General features: G+C 40.2%; 2 pseudogenes; one reads left to right on the top strand and one right to left on the bottom strand.

Moving 5' to 3' along the window:
• LOC119524222 overlaps positions 1–18848 on the bottom strand; it is a 35576-nt pseudogene extending 16728 nt beyond the window's left edge.
• LOC119523971 lies at positions 3494–4378 on the top strand (annotated as a pseudogene).
• Positions 18849–19211: the final 363 nt, after the last annotated feature.

The raw sequence follows: 19211 nt of genomic DNA, 5'->3' as shown, positions 1-19211 counted from the left end.
CAACTCTTATGAAACACATAAAATTACAAATTCAAGATGTGCAGTGCACCCCAAAAAGAACAGATCCCCATAGACCTATTCCAAGACAGTTACTGATAAGACTGTCCACTGTCAAAGACAAAGAGAGAATTCTGAAAGCAGCAAGAGAAAAGCAATCCATCACATACAAAGGAAGCTCAATAAGACCATGTGCAGATTTCTCAGTAGAAATCTTGGATGCTAGAAGGAAGTGGCATGATATATTTAAGATACGGAAAGAGAAAAACTGCTAATGAAGAATTCCGTATCTTACAAAACTGTTCTTCAAAAGTGAGGGTGAGTTTCAAATATTCTCAGACAAACAGACACTGAGAAAGTTTGTGAATAAGAGACCTGATCTACAAGAAAAATTAAAGGGAGCACTACAGTCAGATAGGAAAAGACAGGAGAGAGAGGTTTGGAGAAGTCTAGAGTGAAGACTATCGGTGAGAGTAAAAAGAGAGAGAGGGAAAATAATAAAATTAAATTAAATTAAATTAAAATGAAATGAAATGAAACAAAACAAAATAAAATAAAAATAAATTCCAAAGGTCAAAATAGTAGGAAGTAGACTTTATATTGAATGAAATTAGCCAGAAAAAAAGGACAGGTACTCTATGGACTCACTAGTATGAACTAGCATTGATGAGCGAAATTTGAGAGTTCAAGTTGAGAACACAGGTTATCAGGAGACAGAAAGAGGTTAGAAATTGGGTGGTTGATGCTGAAGGAGTACATAAGGGTAAACAGGATTGATTGTATAGATCCAGAAATGGATAGCATAATACTGTGTAATGGTAGCACAATATTGTAAGTACTACGAACAAAGATGAGTGTGAGTACGGTTGAAAGAGGAAGGCTAGTGGTATGTATGACACCAGAAGTTAAGATACAAGATAAAGACTGGGATTGTATAACTTAGCAAAACCTAGAGTGGTCAATGATGGTGATTAAATGTACAAATATAAGAATGTTTTTAAAAGAGAACAAATGAATGTCAATATTGCAAGATGCTGAAAATTGGATGACGTAAGGGAAAAAAAACAATTGATGTAAACTAGAATCTGTAGTTAATGGTGACATTATGAGATGTTTCCATTAATTGTAACAACAGCAATATACCAAAGCTAAATGTCTGTAAGAGGCAGTTATAAGGAAGTGATACGGGATTCTTGGTGATGGTGGTGCTGTCTGATCTTTTCATTGTATTTTACTTTATTTTTATTTTTCTTATATCATTTATATTTAATTCTTCTTTTATTTTCTCATTTGCTCTTTCTTTGCAGAAGAAATGGAAATGTCCTCATATAGGCTGTGGAGATGAATGCACAACTATGTGACTATATTGGGAATCATTGATAGTTAACTTAGAATGGATTATATGGTGTGTGAATAAAACTGTTTAAAAGATAAACAGAGGGATACAAGTACTGGAGAAAATGTGGAGAGAGGATGCATCTATTCCCTGTTGGCAGGGAAGTAGAATGGTTCAGCCCAGCTGGAAGGCAGTGTGGTGGTTTGACAGGAAGCTAACTATGGGTTTGCCATATGGTCCTGCAACCCTGTTATTGGGTATATACTTGGAAGAACTGAGGGCAGGGACATGAATGGACATTGCATACTGGTGTTTATGGCAGCAGTATTCACGATTCGCAATGGATGGAGGTGACCTAAGGGTACATCGACCAGTGAACAGAATGATGAACTGTGGTGTATACATTCAATGCAACATTTAGCAGCAACAAAAAGAAATGAAGTTGTGAGGTATGCAACTAGGTGAAAGGACCTTGAGGACAGGATGTTGAGTGAAATAAGCCAGAATCAAAAAGAAATGTTATACACCTCACTAATATGGACTAACAATAATGTGCAAACTCTGAGAACTGAATCTGAAAGCATAAATTATCAGGGGAAGGTTTATGGCAAAGGTTCCTAGATTGTAAGCTCTTATAGCAGTCACATCTATTCATGAGTTGTAATGGTTATTTCTAAATTCTGAGATGATGAGCTGTTTGTGATTACAGGTCAGTCCCTAGAACTTTGGGTATCTGTGTGACACCTGAGAGTCAGAGCCAGAGTTTGGCAGCTATGAATGTCAGCACTACCCCATGCAGCAAATGTTAAAGAAGCTGAAAAACAGGTCAGACTTTAATTAGACATATGAACAAAATAGGCTTGGTTAGGACTAAGGTAAACCAGACTAAAGGGAAAAGGATGATATTGGCTGTGCTTTAAAACTTCAACTTCTGTGTGAGACCGAAGGAAGAGATGTTTATTTGGTGGAAAATCTATATTTTCTGTGGCAAGCTATATAATTTAACTTGTATGGTCAGTTTATTCAAACACCATAATTACATGGAACTTTGAATAGGGGGTGAGATCTGGTTGGTTTGTACAGGTTAGCATGAAGCTCTGATACATCCCATAGTAACTCAGGCACAGAATAAAAATGTATTTCCAAAGCCTCCTCGAGGGACTGGGGAAAATTGGAAATATTAAATTCCCCCAGGTGGGGAATTCCGGATATTCTTGCAAGCACTGGGGACTACCACAGTAGTAGGCCAAGCCCTGGATCTTGGGGCTCACCCTTATGAAGCTTGTCACTGCAAAGGAGAGGCTAAACTCACTTATAACTGTGCCTAAGATTCACCCCCACAGAACCTTTCATTGCTCAGATGTGGCCTCTCTCTCTGAGCCCACTTGGCAGGTTAACTCACTGCCCTCCCCCACTACGTGGGACCTGACTCCTAGGGTTGTAAATCTCCCTGGCAATGCAGGATATGACTCCCAGGGATGAGCCTGGACCCAGCATCATGGGATTGAGAAAGCCTTCTTGACAAAAATGGGGAAGAGATATGAAACAAAATGAAGTTTCAGTGGCTGAGAGATTTCAAATGGAGTTGAAAGGTCATGCTGGAGGTTATTCTTATGGATTTTATAGATATCCTTCTTAGTTCTTAGTGTATTAGAATAGATAGAAGGAAATATCTGAAACTGTTGAACTGCAGTCCAGTATCCTTGATTCTTGGACAATCACATGACTATATATACCTTATATGGTGTGACTGTGTGACTGTGAAAACCTCGTGGCCCACACTTCCTTTACTCAGTTTATGGGCAGAAGAGTAGAAAAAAGGGGGACCAAAAATGAATAATGTGGGTGGGGGTGGGGTGGGGTGGAAGGGAGTATGACATGTTTTGTGTGGTCTTTTGTACTTTTATTTTTATTCTTATTTTCATTTTTATTTCTTGGAGTAATGAAAATGTTCAAAAATAGATTGTGGTGATGAATGGACAACTATATGATGATACTGTGAAAAACTGATTGCACACTTTGGATGACTGTATGGTATGTGAATGTATCTCAACCAAATTGCATTTAAAGTAAAAGATGACACAGCGCAGCAGCACAACCCAGGGATTGGAGGGCTCCACGACCCCAGTGCGATACAGCGATCTGGCAGCCTCTGCCACCATGCCACGCTCTTTCCCTGTCAGGAAATCCGCTTTTGCTCACAGGAGGCCCAACTACAGTGAGCTGCACGACTCTTCTCTGGAGTTCACCTTCCTGCAGCCTTATGACCAGGCCCACCTGCTGGCAGCCATCCCTCCACCCAAGGTCCTCAACCCAATGGCCTCACTGCCCATGATCATCTGGGACTCTATCCAGGAACCCCGTGCTCAGCCTGTCAGTTGAGCCTCTCTGCTGCCCCAGGAGGGTCCAAAGGCTTCAGAGCTGACCTCCCTGTCAGACGAAGACAGCGGTAAAAGCTCCCAGCCCTCAGCTCACCATTGCCTACTCCCTCGTCCTCCTCTTCCACCTCAGCCTCTTCCCTGGAGGCTGAGGCCTACACCACCTTCCCAAGCTTGGGCTAGCCACTGTGCTCACTGTGGCCAAGGACCCCCAGTCTCTCAATGCCTTCAACTACAAATTCTGTGACAAGGTATATGTCAGCCTGGATGCCCTCAAGATGCACATCCATAGCCACACGCTCCTGTGCGCCTGTGATACCTTGGGAAAGGCTTCCTGGCCCTGGCTGCCGCAGGGCTGCATCTGCACCCACACAGGTGAAAAGCCCTTCTCCTGCTCCCACTGCAGCCGCACCTTCACTAACCACTCCAATCTGCGGGCACCTCCAGACCCACTCAGACATCAAAGAAATGCCAGTGCAAGACCTGCTCCCGGACCTTCTGCCACATTTCTCTGCTCCACAAGCACGAAGAGTCAGGCTGCAGGGGGTGGGAACTGACCCTAGAGGCTCCCACAACCTCTCCAGAACCCCTCCTCCCAAGTGGCCTCCCTCAGCTCCAGAAAGAAGGACTCCTGCATCCTTCTCCCTGCCACAGAATTCCCTTCTGAGCTCCTCACTTCTGGCTGCATTGGCCCCTTAGGACTCTAGTGAGGACCATTTTCCAGTTCTCTCATCTCTGCTCTGGGTGCCTTGGTGGACTCTGAGAAAGGCCCTTCTGTGGACATTCTGGCTGATGGGAGGGCAGCTTGCCACAGAGGCCCCTGGCAGCAGCCATTCCAGATCATACCTGAGTTGGCCTTTCTGTGTGGAGTTTGTGTATCCAGAGCCGTTTGGATACAGCTGCCCTGAGTCACAGAACAAAATCTGGCACACTAACTAGGAAGCTCCCATCCCACTTAGAGGACCCTAACTCCTTCCCCCACACCAAGGAACCCTCAGCCACACCTAGAGGTTGTAGGAGTGACTAAAGACTCAGATCAGAGTAACAGACAAACATGAGAAAAAGGAAAGCAGGCCAAAAGGTTCTCTGCATAGTAGGCAGTGGGGAGTAAGATTTGCAAGACCTAAACGTGCTCCCATACAAAAGCTAAATGGGGACTTCAAGCCCGTCCTTACAATCACTTACAGAAGGCAAAATAAGTTCACCATTCCAGTTTCCCCTGTGGGAGTGCAAAGGTGGAGCTGCGAGCAGAGGCTTTTAGTTTTAGTTTTTGCAAACAGGCCTGGATCCTCCTCACCGAGACATGTCAGTACAGAAGCGGATTCACACTGGAAAGTAAGCCTAAGAAGTCTGCTCAGATATGTGAAGGAAGTCAAAAACGACCTATCAAGAAACAGTCTGGTGTGTTGATGACTTCTGCTAATGTCCACATAACAAGAAGAAGATCTTGAATTAACCAGACACCACTAAGGGTCTAAGTGAAAGACAGAGGTGAAAGCCAGTGAGACATCTTATTGGCTTCCAACTCGCACCTCTACAAACAATGCTGTGATGAACCTCTGCCCTTATCAAGGTTTGTGACAATTTCCTGGAAGCACAATTGCTGGGATTTGGGTATATGTCCACTTAATTTGACTCAGCTGTGCCAGATTGTTCTCTGAGCTATGGCTGTACCATCTACACTCTCACTTGTATCCTCGTGAGCTGCAGAAATACCTGGAGCTCTGCAGAGGGTCCACCTCTAGTATTCAGCAGAGTACTGATGAATACATACATGTGAGAGAACTACCTGAGGTCCAGGGAAGAAGCCAAAGGGGTTCAAATAACTATGCCTGGAACCCAAGCATGAATAGTGCCTGTCCCCCACCCACAGGAGTGGGAAACCAATTTCGGGTGGCATTAAGAAGAATACTCAGAAGAGTCTTGTCTCAGTTGTGTGGAAAATTTAGTCCTATGCTGAAGGCTGATCTGGTTCCACCAAGCAAATCTTAAAAGACTTGAGGTGATCAAACTATTACCAAGTTACTTAAAAGCACCCCAGAACTAAGCTCAAAAATGTTTAGGAATATAAAAATATTCATTGCCCAAAGTGAAGTCACAAAGCCTAGCATCCATTTGAAAATTACCAAGCAAGCAAGGAAGCAGGAAAATCCAAACCCTAATCAGGTGAAAAATTAACCAATAAAAGTTACTGCTGACTGAGCAAAAAAATAATTGGGGCAGCCTACAGCCTGAGAGGAAATACCAAAAAGTAAGACTGGGGACTAGGAACTTTTAAAAGCTACCATATTGTTATGGTTAAGTTCATGTGTCAACTCAGGTAAGTTATGGTATTCAGTTGTTTGGTCAAGCAAGCACTAGCCTAATGGTTACTGTGAGGGTATTTTGTGGATTTAAAGCATTAGTCAATTAATTGCATCTATCACTGACTGCATCTACAATTAACAAAAGAGACTGCCTTCAGCAATGAGAGACATCTCATCCAATCAGTTGAAGGCCTTAAAGGTAAAAATGCTGGTTTCAGCAGTCAGAAAGAATTTCTATCTCGACTTCAGTCAGTCAGCTTCTCCTGGGGAATTAACTGAAAACTTCATCAGAGTTCCCAATCTGTGGCCTGCTCAGGAATTCATATTTGCCAATCCCCACAGTTGTGTGAGCCAGTTCCCATAATAAACCTTATAATATTTACATAGATAGATAAATACAGCAGGATACATACTCAAAACAGACCTGAGAAGACCATAAATATTCACCTCTTACTGTTTTTTTTAGGATCAGTACAAACAGGAAGTGAAGACAAAGGTAGAGTTGCAAACAACCTAGCTAAACATTGAAGGAGTGCCCCAACACAGAACCAATCTGCAAAAATCTGGAGTGTATGTTTCTCTTCTATTTTCTTTCTCTTTCTTTATTTCTTTCTTTTTAGTTGTACATCATAATATTCAAAATGACCAGATTTCACACAAACAAACAAGAAATTATGGCCCATTCACAGAACAAAAATAAATTAACAGAAGTAGTCCCTGAGGAAACACAGACTGGACTTATTAGTGAAAAACTTTAAAACTGTCTTAAATATACTTACAGAAGTAAAGGAAATTATGGACATATAACTAAAGAAAACCAGGAGACCTATGTCTCAACAAAAAGACAGTGCTCGTGATGAGGTAAAAATTATAAAAAGGAACCAAACAGAAATTTTATAACTCAGAATTTCAATAACTTGAATAAAAAATTTGCAAGAGGGGTACAACAGCTGATCTGAGCAAAGAGAAAAGGGAATCAACAAACTTGAAGATAGGTTAAATGAGATTAAGCAGTATGAGGGGCAGAAAGGAAACAAATGAAGAAAAATAAACAAAGCCTATGAGACCTGTGGAACACCATCAAACATACCAACATATGCATAATGGAAGTCCCAGAGGGAGAGGAGAGAAAGGTGCATTAAGAATATTTGAAGATATAATGGCTGAAAACTTCTCACATTTAATAAAAGACATAAATCAACGTATCGAGGAAGCTTAACAAATTTCAAGTAGGAAAAACTCAAATCCATACTGATACATTGTTATGAAACTGTCAAAGGCCAAAGACAAAAGGAGAATCTTGAAAGTGGCAAGAGGGAAGTAACTTGTCATGTATAAGGGATCTTTAGTAAGAGCTGATTTCTCATAATAAACCTTGGAGGCTAGAAGACAGTGAGGTGACATATTTAAAGGGTTGAAAGAACTGTCAATCAAGAATGCTATACCTGGCATAACTATCCTTCAAGAGTGGAAGAGAGATTAAGATTCACAAGAGAAACAAAACCTAAAGGAGTTTGTCACTAGTAGATCTACACTACAAGAAATGCTAAAGGGGAGCCTTCAGGATGAAATGAAAAGACACCAGACAGTAACACAGTTACCTTAACCCAAACATAAAGAATACCAATAAATAAGTAAATAAAAAAGGCTGTATTGAGGCGGGGCAAGATGGCGGACTGGTGAGCTGTATGTTTTAGTTACTCCTCCAGGAAAGTAGGTAGAAAGCCAGGAACTGCATGGACTGGACACCACAGAGCAATCTGACTTTGGGCATACTTCATACAACACTCATGAAAATGTGGAACTGCTGAGATCAGCGAAATCTAAGTTTTTGCGGCCAGAGGACCCGCGCCCCTCCCTGCCAGGCTCAGTCCCGTGTGAGGAGGGGCTGTCAGCTCTGGGAAGGAGAAGGGAGAACTGCAGTTGCAGCCCTTATCGGAAACTCATTCTACTGATCCAAACTCCAACCACAGATAGACTGAGACCAGACACCAGAGAATCTGAGAGCAGCCAGCCCAGCAGAGAGGAGACAGACATAGAAAAAAACAGCACGAAAAACCCCAAAATAAAAGCGGAGGAATTTTGGAGTTCTGGTGAACATAGAAAGGGGAAGGGCAGAGCTCAGGCCCTCAGGCTCATATGCAAATCCCAAAGAAAAGCTGATCTCTCTGCCCTGTGGACCTTTCCTTAATGGCCCTAATTACTTTGTCTCTTAGCATTTCAATAACCCAACAGATCTCTGAGGAGGGCCCTTTTTTTTTTAATCCTTTTTTCTTTTTCTAAAACAATTACTCTAAGAAGCCCAATACAGAAAGCTTCAAAGACTTGCAATTTGGGCAGGTCAAGACAAGAGCAGAACTAAAAGAGCTCTGAGACAAAAGGCAATAATCCAGTGGCTGAGAAATTTCACTAAACACCACAACTTCCCAAGAAAAGGGGGGTGTCCGCTCACAGCCATCATACTGGTGGACAGGAAACACTCCTGCCCATCGCCAGCCCCATAGCCCACAGCTGCCCCAGACAACCCAGTGTGACGGAAGTGCTTCAAATAACAGGCACACTCCACAAAACTGGGCATGGACATTAGCCTTCCCTGCAACCTCAGCTGATTGTCCCAGAGTTGGGAAGGTGGAGCAGTGTGAATTAACAAAGCCCCATTCTGCCATCATTTCAGCAGACTGGGAGCCTCCCTTCACAGCCCAGCAGCCCAGAACCGCCCTGGGGGGATGGCACTCACCTGTGACATAGCACAGTCATCCCTCAACAGAGGACCAGGGGGTGCACAGCCTGGAAGAGGGACCCACTTGCAAGTCTCAGGAGCCATACACCAATACCAAGGACTTGTGGGTCAGTGGCAGAGACAAACTGTGGCAGGACTGAACTGAAGGATTAGACTATTGCAGCAGCTTTAAAACTCCAGGATCACCAGGGAGATTTCATTGTTAGAGCCACCCCTCCTCCCTGACTGCCCAGAAACACGCCCCATATATAGGGCGGGCAACACCAACTACACACGCAAGCTTGGTACACCAATTGGACCCCACAAGACTCACTCCCCCACTCACCACAAAGGCTAAGCAGGGGAGAACTGGCTTGTGGAGAACAGGTGGCTCATGGACGCCACCTGCTGGTTAGTTAGAGAAAGTGTACTCCACGAAGCTGTAGATCTGATAAATTAGAGATAAGGACTTCAATTGGTCTACAAATCCTAAAAGAACCCTATCAAGTTCAGCAAATGCCACGAGGCCAAAAACAACAGAAAATTATAAAGCATATGAAAAAACCAGACGATATGGATAACCCAAGCCCAAGCACCCAAATCAAAAGATGAGAAGAGACACAGCACCTAGAGCAGCTACTCAAAGAACTAAAGATGAACAATGAGACCACAGTACAGAATACAAAGGATATCAAGAAGACCCTAAAAGAGCATAAAGAAGACATTGCAAGACTAAATAAAAAAATAGATGATCTTATGGAAATTAAAGAAACTGTTGACCAAATTAAAAAGATTCTGGACACTCATAGTACAAGACTAGAGGAAGGTGAACAACGAATCAGTGACCTGGAAGATGACAGAATGGAAAATGAAAGCATAAAAGAAAGAATGGGGAAAAAAACTGAAAAAATTGAAACGGACCTCAGGGATATGATAGATAATATGAAAAATCCTAATATAAGACTCATTGGTGTTCCAGAAGGGGAAGAAAAGGGTAAAGGTCTAGGAAGAGTATTCAAAGAAATTGTTGGGGAAAACTTCCCAAATCTTCTAAACAACATAAATACACCAATCATAAATGCTCAGCAAACTCCAAATAGAATAAATCCAAATAAACCCACTCCGAGACATATTCTGATCCCACTGTCAAACACAGAAGAGAAGGAGCAAGTTCTGAAAGCAGCAAGAGAAAAGCAATTCACCACATACAAAGGAAACAGCATAAAACTAAGTAGTGACTACTCAGCAGCCACCATGGAGGCGAGAAGGCAGTGGCACGATATATTTAAAATTCTCAGTGAGAAAAATTTCCAACCAAGAATACTTTATCCAGCAAAGCTCTCCTTCAAATTTGAGGGAGAGCTTAAATTTTTCACAGACAAACAAATGCTGGGAGAATTTGCTAACAAGAGTCCGGCCCTACTGGAGATACTAAAGGGAGCCCTACAGACAGAGAAACAAAGAAAGGACAGAGAGACCTGGAGAAAGGTTCAGTACTAAAGAGATTCGGTATGGGTACAATAAAGGATATTAATAGAGAGAGGGGAAAAATATATATGACAAACATAAACCAAAGGATAAGATGGCTGATTCAAGAAATGCCTTCACGGTTATAACGTTGAATGTAAATGGATTAAACTCCCCAATTAAAAGATACAGATTCGCAGAATGGATCAAAAAAAATGAACCATCAATATGTTCCATACAAGAGACTCATCTCAGACACAGGGACACAAAGAAATTGAAAGTGAAAGGATGGAAAAAAATATTTCATGCAAGCTACACACAAAAGAAAGCAGGTGTAGCAATATTAATCTCAGATAAAATAGACTTTAAATGCAGGGATATTTTGAGAGACAAAGAAGGCCACTACATACTAATAAAAGGGGCAATTCAACAAGAAGAAATAACAATCGTAAATGTCTATGCACACAATCAAGTTGCCACAAAATACATGAGAGAAACACTGGCAAAACTAAAGGAAGCAATTGATGTTTCCACAATAATTCTGGGAGACTTCAACACATCACTCTCTCCTATAGATAGATCAACCAGACAGAAGACCAATAAGGAAATTGAAAACCTAAACAATCTGATAAATGAATTAGATTTAACAGACATATACAGGACATTACATCCCAAATCACCAGGATACACATACTTTTCTAGTGCTCATGGAACTTTCTCCAGAATAGATCATATGCTGGGACATAAAACAAGACTCAGTAAATTTAAAAAGATTGAAATTATTCAAAGCACATTCTCTGACCACAATGGAATACAATTAGAAGTCAATAACCATCAGAGACTTAGAAAATTCACAAATACCTGGAGGTTAAACAGCACACTCCTGAACAATCAGTGGGTTAAAGAAGAAATAGCAAGAGAAATTGCTAAATATATAGAGACGAATGAAAATGAGAACACAACATACCAAAACCTATGGGATGCAGCAAAAGCAGTGCTGAGGGGGAAATTTATAGCACTAAACGCATATATTAAAAAGGAAGAAAGAGCCAAAATCAAAGAACTAATGGATCAACTGAAGAAGCTAGAAAATGAACAGCAAACCAATCCTAAACCAAGTAGAAGAAAAGAAACAACAAGGATTAAAGCAGAAATAAATGACATAGAGAACAAAAAAACAATAGAGAGGATAAATATCACCAAAAGTTGGTTCTTTGAGAAGATCAACAAGATTGACAAGCCCCTAGCTAGACTGACAAAATCAAAAAGAGATAAGAGCCATATAAACAAAATAATGAATGAAAAAGGTGACATAACTGCAGATCCTGAAGAAATTAAAAAAATTATAAGAGGATACTATGAACAACTGTATGGCAACAAACTGGATAATGTAGAGGAAATGGACAATTTCCTGGAAACATATGAACAACCTAGACTGACCAGAGAAGAAATAGAAGACCTCAATCCACCCATCACAAGCAAAGAGATCCAATCAGTCATCAAAAATCTTCCCACAAATAAATGCCCAGGGCCAGATGGCTTCACGGGGGAATTCTACCAAACTTTTCAGAAAGAACTGACACCAATCTTACTCAAACTCTTTCAAAACATTGAAGAAAATGGAATACTACCTAACTCATTTTATGAAGCTAACATCAATCTAATACCAAAACCAGGCAAAGATGCTACAAAAAAGGAAAACTACCAGCCAATCTCCCTAATGAATACAGATGCAAAAATCCTCAACAAAATACTTGCAAATCGAATCCAAAGACACATTAAAAAAATCATACACCATGACCAAGTGGGGTTCATTTCAGGCATGCAAGGATGGTTCAACATAAGAAAATCAATCAATGTATTACAACACATTAAAAATTCAAAAGGGAAAAATCAAATGATCATCTCAATAGATGCTGAAAAAGCATTTGACAAAATCCAACATCCCATTTTGATAAAAACACTTCAAAAGGTAGGAATTGAAGGAAACTTCCTCAACATGATAAAGAGCATATAGGAAAAACCCACAGCCAGCATAGTACTCAATGGTGAGAGACTGAAAGCCTTCCCTCTAAGATCAGGAACAAGACAAGGATGTCCGCTGTCACCACTGTTATTCGACATTGTGCTGGAAGTGCTAGCCAGGGCAATCCGGCAAGACAAAGAAATAAAAGGCATCCAAATTGGAAAAGAAGAAGTAAAACTGTCATTGTTTGCAGATGATATGATCTTATATCTAGAAAACCCTGAGAAATCGACGATACAGCTACTAGAGCTAATAAACAAATTTAGCAAAGTAGCAGGATACAAGTTTAATGCGCATAAGTCAGTAATGTTTCTATATGCTAGAAATGAACAAACTGAAGAGACACTCAAGAAAAAGATACTATTTTCAATAGCAACTAAAAAAATCAAGTACCTAGGAATAAACTTAACCAAAGATGTAAAAGACCTATACAAAGAAAACTACATAACTCTACTAAAAGAAATAGAAGGGGACCTTAAAAGATGGAAAAATATTCCATGTTCATGGATAGGAAGGCTAAATGTCATTAAGATGTCAATTCTACCCAAACTCATCTACAGATTCAATGCAATCCCAATCAAAATTCCAACAACCTACTTTGCAGACTTGGGAAAGCTAGTTATGAAATTTATTTGGAAAGGGAAGATGCCTCGAATTGCTAAAGACACTCTAAAAAAGAAAAACGAAGTGGGAGGACTTACACTCCCTGACTTTGAAGCTTATTATAAAGCCACAGTTGTCAAAACAGCATGGTACTGGCACAAAGACAGACATATAGATCAATGGAATCGAATTGAGAATTCAGAGATAGACCCTCAGATCTATGGCTGACTGATCTTTGATAAGGCCCCCAAAGTCACTGAACTGAGTCATAATTGCCTATTCAACAAATGGGGCTGGGAGAGTTGGATATCCATATCCAAAAGAATGAAAGAGGACCCCTACCTCACACCCTACACAAAAATTAACTCAAAATGGACGAAAGATCTCAATATAAAAGAAAGTACCATAAAACTCCTAGAAGATAATGTAGGAAAACATCTTCAAGACCTTGTATTAGGCGGCCACTTCCTAGACTTTACACCCAAAGCACAAGCAACAAAAGAAAAAATAGATAAATGGGAACTCCTCAAGCTTAGAAGTTTCTGCACCTGAAAGGAATTTCTCAAAAAGGTAAAGAGGCAGCCAACTCAATGGGAAAAAATTTTTGGAAACCATGTATCTGACAAAAGACTGGTATCTTGCATATATAAAGAAATCCTACAACTCAATGACAATACTACAGACAGTCCAATTATAAAATGGGCAAAAGATATGAAAAGACAGTTCTCTGAAGAGGAAATACAAATGGCCAAGAAACACATGAAAAAATGTTCAGCTTCACTAGCTATTAGAGAGATGCAAATTAAGACCACAATGAGATACCACCTAACACCGATTAGAATGGCTGTCATTAAACAAACAGGAAACTACAAATGCTGGAGGGGATGTGGAGAGATTGGGACTCTTATTCATTGTTGGTGGGACTGTAGAATGGTTCAGCCACTCTGGAAGTCAGTCTGGCAGTTCCTTAGAAAACTAGAAATAAAGTTACCATTCGATCCAGCAATTGCACTTCTCGGTATATACCGGGAAGATCGGAAAGCAGTGACACGAACAGATATCTGCACGCCAATGTTCATAGCAGCATTATTCACAATTGCCAAGAGATGGAAACAAACCAAATGTCCTTCAACAGATGAGTGGATAAATAAAATGTGGTATATACACACTATGGAATACTACACGGCAGTAAGAGGAAACGACCTTGTGAAACATATGACAACATGGATGAACCTTGAAGACATAATGCTGAGCGAAATAAGCCAGGCACAGAAAGAGAAATATTATATGCTACCACTAATGTGAACTTTGAAAAATGTAAAATGAATGGTTTATAATGTAGAATGTAGGGAAACTAGCAATAGAGAGCAATTAAGGAAGGGGGAACAATAATTCAAGAAGAACAGATATGCTATTTAACATTTTGGGGATGCCCAGGAATGATTATGGTCTGTTAATTTCTGATGGATATAGTAGGAACAAGTCCACAGAAATGTTGCTTTATTATGTAACTTTCTTGGGGTAAAGTAGGAACAGGTTGGAAGTAAAGCAGGTATCTTAGGTTAGTTGTCTTTTTCTTACTCCCTTGTTATGGTCTCTTTGAAATGTTCTTTCACTGTATGTTTTTCTTTTTTGTTTTTTTGTTTTTTTGTTTTTTAATTTTTTTTCCATACAGTTGATTTAAAAAGGAAGAAAGGGTTAAAAAAAAAAGAAAAGAAAAAAAGGAAAAAAATATGTAGTGCCCCCTTGAGGAGCCTGTGGAGAATGCAGGGTTATTGGCCTACCCCACCTCAATGGTTGCCAACATGACCACAGACATAGGGAACTGGTGGTTTGATGGGTTGAGCCCTCTACCGTAGGTTTTACCCTTGGGAAGATGGTTGCTGCAAAGGAGAGGCTAGGCCTCCCTATGGTTGTGCCTAAGAGCCTCCTCCCAAATGCCTCTTTGTTGCTCAGATGTGGCCCTCTCTCCCTGGCTAAGCCAACTTGAAAGGTGAAATCACTGCCTTCCCCCCTACGTGGGATCAGACACCCAGGGGAGTGAATCTCCCTGGCAACGTGGAATATGACTCCCGGGGAGGAATGTAGACCTGGCATCGTGGGACAGAGAACATCTTCTTGACCAAAAGGGAGATGTGAAAGGAAATGAAATAAGCTTCAGTAGCAGAGAGATTCCAAAAGGAGCTGAGAGGTCACTCTGGTGGGCACTCTTACACACAAGTTAGACAACCCTTTTTAGGTTCTAAAGAATTGGGGTAGCTGGTGGTAGATACCTGAAACTATCAAACTACAACCCAGAACCCATGAATCTCGAAGACAATTGTATAAAAATGTAGCTTATGAGGGGTGACAATGGGATTGGGAAAACCATAAGGACCACACTCCCCTTTGTCTAGTTTATGGATGGATGAGTAGCAAAATAGGGGAAGAAAACAAACAAACAAACAGACAAAGGTACCCAGTGTTCTTTTTTACTTCAATTGCTCTTTTTTACTTTAATTATTATTCTTGTTATTTTTGTGTGTGTGCTAGTGAAGGTGTCAGGGACTGATTTAGGTGATGAATGTACAACTACGTAATGGTACTGAGAACAATCGAATGTACGATTTGTTTTGTATGACTGCATGGTATGTGAATATATCTCAATAAAATGAAGATTAAAAAAATTAAAAAAAGGCAGTATTACTGTATTTTTGGTTTATAACATCACTTTGTTTCCTATATGATTTAAAAGACAAATGCATAAAATAATCACAAACCCATCTTAATGTGCACACAACATATAAAGATGTAATCTGTGACAACAACAATATAAAGGGGAAGGGACAGGGACATATAGGAGCAGAACTTTTGAATACCACTGAAGCTAACTTGGTATTAATTCAAATATGGCTATTATTAAGTTTAAGGTGTTAATTGTAATCACCAAGGAAACCATTAAGAAAACAACCAGAAATAAACAGAAAAGGAAATGAGAAGGGAATAAAAGCAGTACATGACAAAAAAACAATTAAACATAGAAGACAGTACTGAAAAATTTGAGGAAAAAAGATATAAGATACAGAAAACAAATAGCAAATAACAGTAACTCATTCCTATCAGTAATAACCTTATAATATAAATGGGTTAAACTCCCCCAATTAAAAAACAGAAGCTGGCAAAATGGATTTAAAAAAAACAAAAAAACAAAAACATGATCCAACTATGGATCCAAAGATGCAAACCAGTTGAAAATTAAAGGCTGGAAAAAAGATTTTCCATGCAAATAGTCACAGAAAGAGAGCTGGGTAGCATATTCATATATATTAATTATTATAAGACACAAAAAGGACATTACAAATTGATAAAAAGGCCAATCCATGAAGAAGATATAACAATTATATGTTCACTTAAGCCAAAGCAAATATTGACAGAATTGAAAGGAGAAATAGTTCTACAGTAATAGTTGGAAACCTCAATACCCCACTTTAAATAATAGTTATTAAAACCTATTCAGAACATCAGTAAGGAAACAGAGGGCTTGAACATTATAAACCAGACAGATTTAACAGTCATATCGAGAACACTGTGCTGAACAACAGCAGGTTACACATTATTCTGAAGTACACATGAAGCATTCTCCAGGATGGACCATATGTTAGGCCAAAATAAAGTCTCAATAAACTTAGAAAATTTGAAATCATACAAAATATCTGCACCAACCACAATGGGATGATTCGAGGTATCAGTAACAAAAAAGTGACAAATATGTAAAAATTAAACAACACAACCTTAAACAACCAATGAGCCAAAGAAGACATCAAAAGGGAAATTAGAAAATAACTTGAGACAAAATGAAAACAAAGGCATAACATAGCAAAACTTATATGTTCAGCAGTGCTGACAGAGAAATTTACAGCTGTAAACACCTATATTAAAAGAACAATCGCAAATCAATAACCTATTTTACACTTTAAGGAACTAGGAAAAAAAGAGAAAACTAATTCAAAAACTACCAGGAAAACAGAATTAATAAAGATTAGAGCAGAGCCGAATGAAATAGAGAAAAGGAAAACAATGGAGAAAATCAATGCAACCAAAAGTTCATTATTTGAAAAGATCAACAAAAATTGACAATTTTTTGTCCAACCAAGGAAAAAAAAGAAAAAGACACTAATAACTAAAATCAGAAATGAACGTGGGGACATCACTAACTTAAACAAAAAGGATCGTAAAAAAATACTATGAATAATTGTACACTAACAAATTAGCTAACAGATAAAATGGACAAATTCCTAGAAACCCACAAACTGCCAAGACTGACTCAAAAAGAAATAGAAATTCTCATCAGATCTACAACAAATAAAGAGACTGAATCAGTTATCAAAAACATCTGCTTTGCTGATGGGAATGTAAAATAGTTCAGTCACTGTAGAAACAGTTTGGTGGTTCCTCAAAAAGTTAAAGATAGAATTACCATATGACCCAGCAGTAATCCTCCTGGACATATGCCTAAAAGACTTGAAAACAGCTACTCAAACAAATACACGTATGCGCATGCTCATAGCAGCACTAGTCACAATAGCCAAAAGGTTGAAACAATCCAAATGTCCACCAACGGATGAATGGATATCCAAATTGTGGTATATACACACACTGGAGTACTATTCAGTCACATAAAAGAATAAAGTATTGATACACGATATAGTGAGGACAAACCTGGAAAGAAGCCAGACACAAAGGTCGCCAATTGTATGACTGCATTTATATGGTATATCCAGGATAGATAAATTCAGAGAAACAAAGTGGATTGCTGATTGCCAGGGCCTGGGCTGGGGGTGGGGGTGGGGGTTGGTGGGCGTAACTGCTTAGTGCTTACTACTTAAAGGGGACACAGTTTCAATTTTAGGATGATGAAAGTGTTTGAGAACTAAATAGGGGTCCTGGTTTCACAGCACTGTGAATGTACTATATGCCACCAAATTGTTCACTTCAGAATGGTTAGTTTTATGTTAGGTGAATTTCACCTCAATTTAAAAAGCACACTAAATAAATAAGTAGAAGCATAAATATTTAACTCAGTAATTCTCCCTTTCAGAATCTATCTTAAGAAAATTACCATTCATGCAAAGACTTACATACATGAATCCAACTGAATCATTACTTATAAGGAAAAAAATTGAAAATAATTTCAAGTATTCAACAATTACCTTGTAATGCATCTTTAGACATCCATTCAGTAACGTTTTTGAAAAATTTCTGGAAAAAGAAAAAGCCATAAACGAAATGACAAAACAAGCAGGAAATAATTTAATGCTAAACTTTCAAAACAGTAAACACTATATATTATTGTTATGCATGTAACATATTAATACAATTATACAGCTAAGATGTTTCAAAATGTTGAGTGCAGTTAATGCTGAATGTCAGGACCTGACTGATTTTTCATTTCCTTACGTTTCCTAAATTGTCTTAATTACCTTAATTACCAGAATATCTGAATCGCAGAACCTCCCCTCCAACCCAAGGAAAACGGGAAGAAAATCTGGATATGCGGTAGCTGAAAAGAAACTCGGACATGGAATAAAAGCTTAGTTTCATTTTCTGCAATAACAAACATTTAAACTCGCCCCTCTTCCTGCAGCTGGGAAACAAAATGAGCACCCAGTAGCCAGTACAGGTCAAAAATTAGACTCAAGAACTAAAGTGGCATGGACTCCAAGAATCAAGGCCCTAGGGAAGGAAGCATTGCCTGGGAAGGAACACAAGGTTAAGCCGCAGGCCCCTTTCCTGTGCCATGCTTAACGGGAAACGGGTCTAAAGTGCTGCATGGTCCTCGGTGTGAGACTGGCCCTGCACTCCTGCTGCCACACCACGCCCCCACTCCATTCCACCCGCCCACCACACCCGGCCCCTTCCTTCTAGAACTCACACAATCAGGATGTTGCCAACCACAGAGAGCTCCCGCTGAATTGCATGTAGGTGAGGCGCTTCTAATGGCATCAGGGACCTGTGCGCAATCTCCGCCTCCACGGGGGATGGGAAAGGCACTCTCAGGGCGCTGGAGGCAATTCAATTAAGGCGCCAGCCACCACCGACTATGCCGGGGCCTCAGGCTTCCTAGTGCTCCTAGGCCAGCCCTCCACACACCTCAGCCCTGTTACCACAGGGCCCCCTGCCCTGCCTCCCAGTCCATTCCCTCCGACCATCTATGTCCTCCCCTACTGTCTCCCAAATCTAGCCTCCTCCTCCTCCTCCCACCTCAGGCCCGCCTCCCGCCCCCCACCCTCCAGTCAGTCCCTTCCAGACGCCCCCATCCGACCCTGCTCCCCTTTCTGTACCCCCAGGGCACCCCGTCCGCCCTGCCCACTCATGCCGCCCCAAGTCCTTGCCCCTGCTT

The sequence above is a fragment of the Choloepus didactylus genome, chromosome Y (genome assembly GCF_015220235.1).
Source record: "Choloepus didactylus isolate mChoDid1 chromosome Y, mChoDid1.pri, whole genome shotgun sequence".
NCBI lineage: Eukaryota > Metazoa > Chordata > Mammalia > Pilosa > Megalonychidae > Choloepus > Choloepus didactylus.
Note: the sequence above shows the minus strand (reverse complement) of the source record. Positions and strands in the feature narration are given on the sequence as shown.